The 10,655-nt window shown below is 37.5% G+C and overlaps 1 protein-coding gene across 6 annotated transcripts in view; it reads left to right on the top strand.

Annotated features, from left to right (window-relative positions):
- The first annotated feature begins 22 nt into the window (after nucleotides 1-22).
- The window catches only part of XRCC4 (X-ray repair cross complementing 4), a 268,691-nt gene continuing 258,058 nt past the window's right edge, over nucleotides 23-10,655 (top strand). For 2 of the 6 annotated variants that reach the window (XM_003920785.4, XM_074384118.1), the window contains exon 1: nucleotides 23-115. The gene's annotated coding sequence lies outside the window, so the exon portion shown is untranslated. Of the gene's footprint in view, nucleotides 160-1,179; nucleotides 1,298-5,518; nucleotides 6,295-10,655 lie in introns of those variants that run through there. The other 4 variants (XM_074384100.1, XM_074384111.1, XM_074384107.1 and 1 more) reach the window with 4 other exon arrangements.

Here is a 10,655-nt window from a genome sequence, read left to right as displayed (position 1 = left end):
GATCTAGAACACGTCCTGCAGGCCGGCGGAAGTAGCTGATGCTCTCATTGGTTGCAGGACGTTGATCTGAGAAAGCGGGCGTTTCGGAAGAGACCGGAAGTGGAGTCACGAAGAGGTAGGGTCCGGAAGTGGGGCTGCTGCTTTGACAAAAATCTGCTGGTCTGTTCTTTTTATCTTTTTTCTTTCTTTTTTAAAAAATCCCACGCTATTTACCCCTAGAACTCCACAGTGAGAGAATCCACCTCAATTTGTGAGCGCCTGCGCTTTCCTCTTGTGAGCTTTTGGGGATGCTAGGGTTCCCGAAATCATCCTCAGGGTGCGCACCTACCTGTTCACCCCCATTTCAGTTTCTCCATTTTCGTCTGGGGGATTCTTGGGAATGCGAAGCACTTTTGAAATGCCCTGTGTTGGTTGTGGAATTGGGAGGACAGTTGAATCCAGAGGGTAGTGTTGAGTAGGTTGTTTGACGTTGGCCTGTCCTCTCAATCCCCAGATTTTGATAAACTGTGGGTTCCCTCCAGGCATCGGGGGCTGAAACGTACTAAGCTCTTTGGAGTCAGGAAAGAACTTTCTGCGGTAACCAATGGGAAGGACTGCCCTTTAGGGAGCGCAGCAATTGATTAGGTACTTTAAAGAGATCAACTGGCAAGACAAATGACAAGCCAATGTGTAATCAGTAGTAGTATTTAGCTTTTTCTGATTTTAATTATTCCATTAGGTGAGGTTCTATTACACACACACACACACACACACACACACACACACACACACACATTTTTCTTGCTGCATTTTATAGATGGAGAAACAGGCGCTTTGATGTGTTTGTGTTTGCATAGTTCTTGTTACTCTAATAATTAAAAGGGAGAGTTTTTCACTCTTTGCCCCCTAATGGCAACCTTTTGGCGCTTAATATGTGGTGTATTTTTTCCCAGGCAGCAGAGGGTTCTTTTCAGAATGTCATCAATTTTTTATTTATTGACTTTGAAGGTGGATAGAGAGAGAAGGTAACTCACGTGAGATGTTGGTTTATGAGCTGTATACAGCCTATGAGACTTTCTGTATTAGGGCAACACAATGATTAGAAGATTCGGGATTCTGCTATTTGTGTTTGCATTGTTCGCTCAGGCACACAAAGTTTATTTATTTATGTATTGAGACAAAGTCTCGCTCTGTCGCCAGCCTGGAGTGCAGTGGCACCATCCTGGCTCACTGCAACTTCTGCCTCCCAGGTTCAAGCGATTCTCCTGTCTCAGCCTCCCGGGTAGCTGGGACTACAGGCGCACGCCACCACACCCAGGTAATTTTTGTATTTGTAGTAGAGACGAGGTTACACCATTTTGGCCAGAATTATCGCAATCTCTTGACCTCGTGATCCACCCGCCTCAACTTCCTAAAGTGCTGGGATTACAGGCGTGAGCCACTGCGCCTTGTAAGGTTTTGTTTTAAACTATAACTAAAAAAAAAAAAAAACAAACAAAAAAAAGAAAAAAGATAAACTATAACTAACTTGATATTTGAGTATGTTATATTGACTTGTCAAGAGTTGGTCAAATAAACAAATTGGCAAGTATTTACTGGGTGCCTGCTTTATTCAGGGGTCTTGAGATTGCAGCATAGGAACAAAGATGGTCTATTCCTTTAAGGAATTTAATAAGGATGGGGGAGAGGGGAATAAAAAATACAGTACTCTCTACGTGAGGGAGAAAAAAGTCTTTTAATGTTCTGTCTTATAGTTCCTTTATATTGTACCTTTTAAGTCTTGCCATTCAAATTAAACAAACCTGGTTTAGTTATGGAAATTATGTTATGCAACTTATTGAGCTTGGCTTTTAGGGTAGTAAATGTGTCTGTAGACATAACTGCCCTTGGTTTCATGTGAAGATTGTCTTGATCTTTGTTACACTAAAGGATAATACTTCTGTATGAAACTGTGCTTCAGGCTACCTGTGAAGAGCATTAGAAAGCTTCAAAATAGTAAAGAATGATGTTGCCAGTTTTTTAGTTATCCACAGAGAAACACATGTGCCAGTAAATGAGGCTGAACAAATATGTATAATGTTTATTGTATTTATGTACAACATCAAAGTTAATCTGATGTGTTGAGATTTTTGGGGGAGGTAGTTGTTTAGCTGCATCGTCTTTAAGCACATAAATCACCTACTTTTTGATTTTCATATTATATGACAATTTCAGAAGTCTTTCTGGAAGCTTTGTAGTAAATCCTTATTTAAACCCATCTTGGATCCTTTCCTTACTAGAAATAAAATCTGACTGTGTTATTCCTTTGTTCAAAAATTATTTATTTTTATTTTTATGTTTGAGACAGGATCTTGCTCTGTGGCCCAGGGTGGAATGCAGTGGCAGAATCATGGCTCACTGTGGCCTCAACCTCCTGGGCAGGAGCGATCTATCCTTCTCCCTCAGTATCCTCAGTAGCTGGGCCCATGTGTATGTGCCACCACAGTTGACTAATTTTATTTTGTTTTTTGTAGAGACAGGGGCTCACTCTTTTGCCTAAGCTGGTCTCAAACTCCTGGGCACAAGTGATCCTCCCACCTCAGCCTCCGGAAGTGCTGGGATTACAGGTGTAAGCTGCCATGTCTGGCCAGTTAAACAAATTATTATCTCTCCTGCATCTGGAAGAATATTTCCAACTTTGGTTTCATGGGTATTTTAGAATCGTATGTAAAAATAGTGGATGTTTATAGTTTTCTGTGGAGCCAGTGCACAGGTGTCCTCAGTGTTATGAGGATTAAATAGTTATTACAAGTAAATCATCTAGGCAAGTATTTGGCATACAGTAAGTCCTCAGAAAGTGTTGACTATTATTGTGCGTGGCTTTCTCTTTGCTAAATTAAAAGTCCCTGGAGAGGAGGAATTATAATGGAGGAATGGTTGAATTGCATATATTAGGCACTAAATATAGTAGTCCCTCCTTATCTGAGGTTTTGATTTCTGCTGTTTCAGTTACCCGTGATCAACCATAGTCTGAAAATATTAAGCAGAAAATTCCAACCAGGTGTGGTGGCTCATGCCTGTAATCCTGGCACTCTGGGAGGCTGATGCAGGTGGATCACTTGAGGTCAGGAGTTCAAGACAAGCCTGGCCAACATGAGGAAACCCTGTATCTACTAAAAATACAAAAAGTAGCCACGCGTGGTGGTGCATGCCTGTAGTCACAGCTACTCATGAGGCCGAGGCAGGAGAATCAATTGAACCTGGGAGGTGGAGGCTGCATTGAGCTGAGATTACACCACTGCACCACAACCTGGGCAACAGAGCGAGACTCCATCTCAAAAAAAAAAAAAAAAAAAAAAAAAAAGAAAAAAAAAGAGAAGAAAAAATATTCCAGAAACAATTCATAAATTTTAAATGGTATGCCTTTCTGAGTTGTGATGAAGTATCATTCCATCCCACTCCATCCAGCCTGGGGCCATGAATCATCTTTTCTCTTTGTTCAGCATATCCCTGCTATATAAACTTCCTGCCTATTAGTTGCTTGGTTATCAGATTGATGGAGGTGGTATCATAGTGCATGTGTTCTAGTAATACTTATTTTACTTAATTATTGCTTCAAAGCACAATAGTAATGATGCTAGCAATTTGGTTATGCCGAAGAGTAGCTGTAAAGTGCCTCTTTTAAGTGAAAAAGTGAAAGTTCTCTACTTCATAAGGAAGAAAAAAATATAATATGCTGGTGTTGCTAAGATCTATGGTAAGAACAAATCTAGCTGTAAAATTGTGAATAAGCAAAAAGAAATGTATGCTAGTTTTGCTGTCACACCTCAAACTGCCAAACTTACACCCAGAGTATTTGATGAAAGCTTAGTTAAGATAAAAAAGAAATTAAATTTCTGGGTAGATGTGAACAGAAACATGCTCAGATTGAAGGCAGTTTAGTTCACCCTCCCTGGGGGTCCGCCTTGGGATGTACACCCTTAGATAAGGAGAGTGCTGCTATAAAAGCCTTTAGTATTAAATTGGTATTGCATTTATACCACCAGACCACTTTCTCCCCATTTTTTCTTCTTACTTTGTTTCTAGTGTTAATGATAGGGTTAATTTACATTACCTACCTTTTTTCATTCACTGTTATTCACATATGTTGAAAGACAATTGTTCTGCTTTTTTTTCCTCTGGTTTTTCATGTTCCAGAGTTTGTCCTTTTTTTTCTTCTCTCTCATTTTTATTCTCTTTCTACATGGCTTTTCAATTCGGAGTGAAATGTACTTGAGGACCAAAGTTAATACAGTTTTATTGTGTTAGGGATTTTTGTTAATCATAGATTTTCAGCTGCTCTTGTCACACACAAAAATATAATGCAGACGATAGGTGTTAATCTCCTTCACTAAAGTAACCATTTTACTATCTATATGTATCCTATAAAATCAAGTTGTAAACCTCAAACCCAATATCATTTTTTAAAAAGAATTTTCACCAAAAAAGACGTTTCTATTTAATCTATGTATTATTTCTTTTACCTTAAGAAATGCTTCTCTTAACCTTTCTCCATTTTCAACCCCATTTATTTGCTCTTCTCTGCAATGAAAATCCTCTAAAGGGTTTTCTGTGCTCCATGTCCCACGTCCTCTTTTTCTACCTCTGCATCTTCATTTGTGTATTAAAAAGATATCTTGAACTCAGATGTCCCAGAATGAACTCCTTTGCTCCCAAAGCTGTCCCATTGTTTCTCCTCTGAATTGATGGCAACTTCATACAGCCAGTTGCTCAGTTGAATCTTTGGAGTCATCCTTGACTCCTTACTTTCCCTTGTATTCCAACAAATCCTGTTGGCTTTTTCTATGAAATATATTTAGAATTCAACAGTTTTCTACTATTTCTGTTACTAGTATATTGGTCATCTCTTGCTTGGATTTTTGTCATTATCCACTATGATTTCATGCTTGGATTATAGTAATTGTATTCTGTTCTCTCTGCTTATTTCAGTCCTTTCCTTCTATTCTCATATGCCAGCCAGAGTGATACTCTATTCTCACATGCCAGTCTATTCTCATATGCCAGCCAGAGTGATACTTTTAAAATATAAGTCAAAAATTGTATATTTAGATGTAAGATTCTAAATGCAATATGTTATCCTAGATTGGATACTGAAACAGAAAGGGGCTATTAGTGGAAAAACTGGTGACATCCAAATAAAGTCTATGATTTAGTTGATAGAAATGTATCAGTGTTGATTTCTTAGTTTTGATAAATGCACTGTGGCAGTATGAGATGTTAACAGTAGAAGAAACTGGGTGAGGGTTATATGGGAACTTTCAATCTTTGCAGCTCTTCTTGTAAAGTCAGAATTATTCCAAAATAATATAAAAAAGAATATAACGTTACTTGTTTGCTTAAAAACCTTTTGTGAATCATTTAATTCATAATTGGAGTCAACAACCTTACTTTGACCTACGATAGTCTACATCAGACTTGTCCAACCTGCAGCCCACGGGCTGCATGCGGCCTAGGATGGCTTTGAATGTGGCCCACCACAAATTTGTAAACTTCCTTAAAACATTATGAGATTTTTATTTTTTTTTTTTAGTTCTTTAGGTATCATTAGTGTTAGTGTATTTTATGTGTGGCCCAAGACAATTCTTCTTCCAGTGTGGCCCAGGGAAGTCAAAAGATTGGACACCTGTGCTGTGTATGATCTGGTCTCCCATTATTCTCTCTCCCTTTGTTCCAGGCATACTTACCACCCTGTTTCTTAAGTACACTAGGCCTACTTCTATCATAGGGCCACTGTACGGGGTACATCTTCTCTTGGGAATGCTTTTGCATCTGTACAGATAATTCCTTCACATCTTTTACATATTGCTCAAATGTCACCCTTGCAGTAAAGCATACCCCAACCTCCCTATTTAAAATTGAGCTTTGCAACTTCCAACAGGTGGAGGAACTCCTCCACCCTGTTTTACCTTCTCTTTTTACTCTAGCATTTATCACTATTCTATATATGTTTTACATATTTGTTACATGTATTTTTAATTGTTTTCCCCTATTAAAATGTAAAATCCATGCAGGCAGTCATTTTTATCTGTTTTGTTGTCTTATGCTACGTTCTAAATCATTTGTCTGAGGCGTAGAAGTACTCAGTTGGTTTTGGTTGAATGAATGACTTGATTGGGTGTATGAATCTGTTAATTTTTTTTTTTTTTTTTTTGAGATGGAGTCTTGTTCTGTCTCCCAGGCTGGAGTGCAGTGGAGCTATCTCTACTTACTGCAACTTCTGCCTCCTGGATTCCAGCGATTCTCCTGCCTCAGCTTCCTGAGTAGCTGGGATTACAGGTGTGTGCCACTATGCTCAGCAAATTTTTTGTATTTTTAGTACAGATGGGGTTTCACTATGTTGGCCAGGCTGGTCTCAAACTCCTGACCTCAAGTGATCCACTGGCTTCAGCTTCCCAAAGTGCTGGGATTACAGGTGTGAACCACCATGCTTGACCTTGAATCTGTAATTTTTGATTTGCAGTCTGAAGCATTGAAGTATTTATCATTTCCATATATCTCGCTATTTCTTGCCTCTACGCCTTTACCCATGCAGACCCTTCTACTTGGAATGTCCTTCTTTATCTTTCTTCTTCTATGCGTAAGTCATTTTCACCTGACTGTTTCTCTTTAAAGATTTGTATAATATTAGATGTAACTCAAGGAGTCTTTCTAAAATGTTAGGCCAGGATGAGTGCTACTTTTCAGAGGAGCTCCTACCCTACCTCTGCACTTTACAAATTGGTGTTATAATTCTCTTTGGGTGTCTCTATCTCAGTAGAAAGTTGCAAATGTGTCTTACTCATCTTTGGGATATCAAAGCCTGGTACATGGAAGTAATCAGTGAATGTTTTAATACATTAACGGCATGATCAAAGACACTCAGCTATGAAGCATAGTTTTGATTTTAATCTGGGTCTTTTGAGTATAAAATCAATTGTTTATTTGCTGTACCTTGTTTTCTAAGAAAAAGGTGGCTGTCTTTAAAATAATTGAAAGATACTGTATCCTTTTTATACAAGTATGAGGGAGTTAATACATTTTTTAGCCCTGGACAATTTACTCCTTGTCATTGTTGGAACTGCCAGCCCTGATGAAAGCGAGTTTTGCCTTTTTTCTAAGGCATTGGCTGAAATCCTTGATCAGGGTTCAATTGTAGATAGCAAATTTTTAATGTTGATGAAATTAGGTACTTTTGGGGAGAAAAACATTCTTGAGATTTGTGTTGCCAAAAAGAAGAAATGCATGCCAAAGTTCCAAACTGCTCATGAGGCATTCACGTTTTTACTAGATGCCATTACTACCAGTAACTTTGTATTATATTAAACTTCTGCTTGTGTACTATTGGGAAATCCCATGCTGTGTGAAGATATTGCAAAGATTTTCTTTCAGCAGTACAGAAATTTGTTCTTAAGATTAACTTAATGATGATTAGTTTAACAGTTTATCTCTGACACTTAGCACAAAATTAGCCAAACTAATTTTGCATTTAAAATAGTATTTGTTTAATCCTAGATAATGAGTTAAACTTCCCAACTACTCTTTAGATTGACATTCTGAATTCAAACTTTCCTTTGAATATTATCATTATTGTTGCAGCCTATAAACTTAACCAGTTTTATCTTCACCTAACCCTTAAGACTAACAGAAAAGGAAATGGATTAGGTCTATACATTCTGAAAAGGCTTTCACATTAGTAATGTGCTGGCGAATGATAATTAGGCTTGAGATTAAGTAATCAAAAATAAATATTACCTGGAGGACATTATATCCTGAATTTTCGTTCAGTTCCATGGCTTTGCTAATCCTACAGAAGTGACTAAAATGTTGAAGTAAGCAGAGTTCAAGCTGGTCCTATCTTAGAGGATGCTATTAACTTACTTGTAATTTTACCTGAGCAGTGAATTAGAATTTTATTGGGTAAAGAAGGAACTTGCTCAATTGTAGCAGAAGCAAGTGGCTGCTAAGAAATAAGATGCAGCCATTGTTGAAACTTGTCAAAGTCTTGACAGTATAAATATTGACATGCTGAGACGTGTCAGTATTTACCAGGGAATTTGGAAGTTGCCGAGTTCCTGTTTAAGAAATATAATCGTAGCATTGGACACAGTATGGAACATGTCCAAATGAACAGCTGCTCAGAGAAAATAAAATTTTATCTGTCTAAACTTCGAGGCACTTAAAAAGTTAAAGTTTAAAAGTTTATGTTTTTTTGGGTAATTTTTAGGTAGATGCTTATATGATACAGTATACTAATACAGTTTCATGTATGAGTTCAACATAAATGTTTTTTAAAAATGACAGTATTGTTGCCATTTATAAATTTGTAAATTAGCTATGCAATGATACTCATCTATAAATTTAATTTTAAAAACTTGCCTAGTGCTGTGTTTAGGAATCCACCCTTCATTTTTAACATAGTTCTTAAGGAGAAATTGGCTCATCATGACTTAGATATTAATTTGGGGAGACAAAAGTTTATACTCTGAGAACTTCTTAAAAGTTAATATAGAAAATAGCAATTTTTGCACTTTATATGTGGTAAGGAAATTTGACCTGGTTATCATTATCTGACAAATATGTATCAATAGAAAATCTACAGAGTAATGAGCAAGTAGAGTTCATATATTTGGTTGAATATTACAGATCACCACTGTTAATTCCTATCTGAATATCACTGTATTTTAACCAAGAGCATTTGATGCAAATTAGACATTTGAGCTTTTATATCAAGTAATTAGAACCACACAATCTTACATTGTTTTGCAGACTTTTAGAAGTTTAAACTTAACAAGTTCTTGAACGACAGTCCTAAAACAACCTTAAGAACATAAAACATGAGTATCAGGACTTGTTTTCTCATTGCTTCTCCTTTCTAATGGTAGAGATAGGTGATTTTTAAATAGCAATCTAATTATTTAACCACTTCATAACATTATATGAATTCTTAGAAGAAATGAATGATTTATTAAGTCCATATAGTAACATAACATTGTTATTAGGTATACAGATCCCTTGACCAATACAGGAGTTAGGGACACTAACCTCTCATACAATTAAAAATCCATGTGTAACTTTTGGCTCACCCAGAACTTAACTACTAATAGTTTATTGTTGACCAGAAGTCTCATCAATAACATAAACAGTTGATTAATACATATTTTATCTGTTTTATATGTTATGTACTGTATTCTTACAATAAAGTAAGCTATAAAAAAGTAAATTCTAAGGAAGGGAAAATAGACTTACTATTCACTAAGTGGAAGACGATCTTTATAACGGTCTTCATCATCGTCTTCATGTTGAGCTACCTGGTGAAGAGGAGGATGAGAAGGATTGATTGTGCTATCATTTAATTGGCAGGGGTGGCAAAGGTAGAAGAGGTGGAAGAGGAGACAGGAGAGGCAGACACACTTGGCATAACGTTTCTTGAAAAAATTTTGTGTATAAGTGGACCCACACAGAACAAACCTTCAGTTGTTCAAGGATCAACTGTATATGTGTCTTAATTTAATTTTTCACTTTTTATCTAGTTTTTTTTTTTTTTTATCAAAAACAGTTTTCTAAGACATTGGCTGATTGTCGTTCCTTCTCATTTTGTCCAGAGTCAAATAAATCCCTTAGATATTAAATCAGACATACCTGAAGCAAATGTTCTCACCTAACAGCCTAACCATGATGGTCATGTTCTGGAATGTTCTTACTTGGTTGAATTTTTTTGGCCATCAGCTAAATAGATACCTCTGTTATGTATAACCTCTATACAAGGTTTACATAAAAAATCAGGCACTTCTAGGCCAGGCATGGTGGCTCACTCCCATAATCCCAGCACTTTGGGAGACTGAGGAGGGTGGATCATCTAAGGATAGTTGTTCATGTCCAGCCTGGCCAACATGGCGAAACTCCATCTCTACCAAAAATACAAAAAATTAGCTGAGTGTGGTGGCATGCACCTATAATCCCAGCTACTTGGGAGACTGAGTCATGAGAATTGCATGAACCCAGGAGGCAGAGGTTGCAGTGAGCTGAGATTGTGCCACTGCACTCCAGCCTGGCTGACAGAGTGAGACCATGTCTCAAAAAACAAAACAAAAAACAAAAAAAACACAAGCATTTCTAAATAATAACGACCTATAAAATTTGTCCTGGTCGGCCAGGCACAGTGGCTCACACTTGTAATCCCAGCAGTTTGGGAGGCTGAGTTGGGTGGATCATTTGAGGTCAGGAGTTCGAGACCAGCCTGGCAAATGTGGTGAAACCCCATCACTACTAAAAATACAAAAATTAGCTGGGCATGGTGGTGCTTGCCTGTAATTCCAGATACTCAGGAGGCTGAGGCAGGAGAATCGCTTGAGGCTGGGAGGTGGAGGTTGCAGTGGGCTGAGATTGCGCCACTGCACTCCAGTCTAGGTGACGGAGTGAGACCCTGTGTCAAAAAAAAAAAAAAATTATCCCAGTCATAACATGGTCATTGTTTCAGCAGCAAGATGTCATACTGAAATATACCAAAAAATCCTTATTTATGGAAATTTAGTAGTTTATTTTGGTGTATATCTCTTCTTTAATTAATTTGGAGCTACCTGCCTTGTGCCTTGTTATAATCAAAAGCATGTACGTCAGTTGGCATTTTCTGGATACTTTGTATTTCTGACGTTTCACTG

The sequence above is a fragment of the Saimiri boliviensis genome, chromosome 1 (assembly GCF_048565385.1).
Source record: "Saimiri boliviensis isolate mSaiBol1 chromosome 1, mSaiBol1.pri, whole genome shotgun sequence".
NCBI classification, from domain to species: Eukaryota; Metazoa; Chordata; class Mammalia; order Primates; family Cebidae; genus Saimiri; species Saimiri boliviensis.
This window is presented reverse-complemented; position numbering and strand designations above follow the sequence as displayed.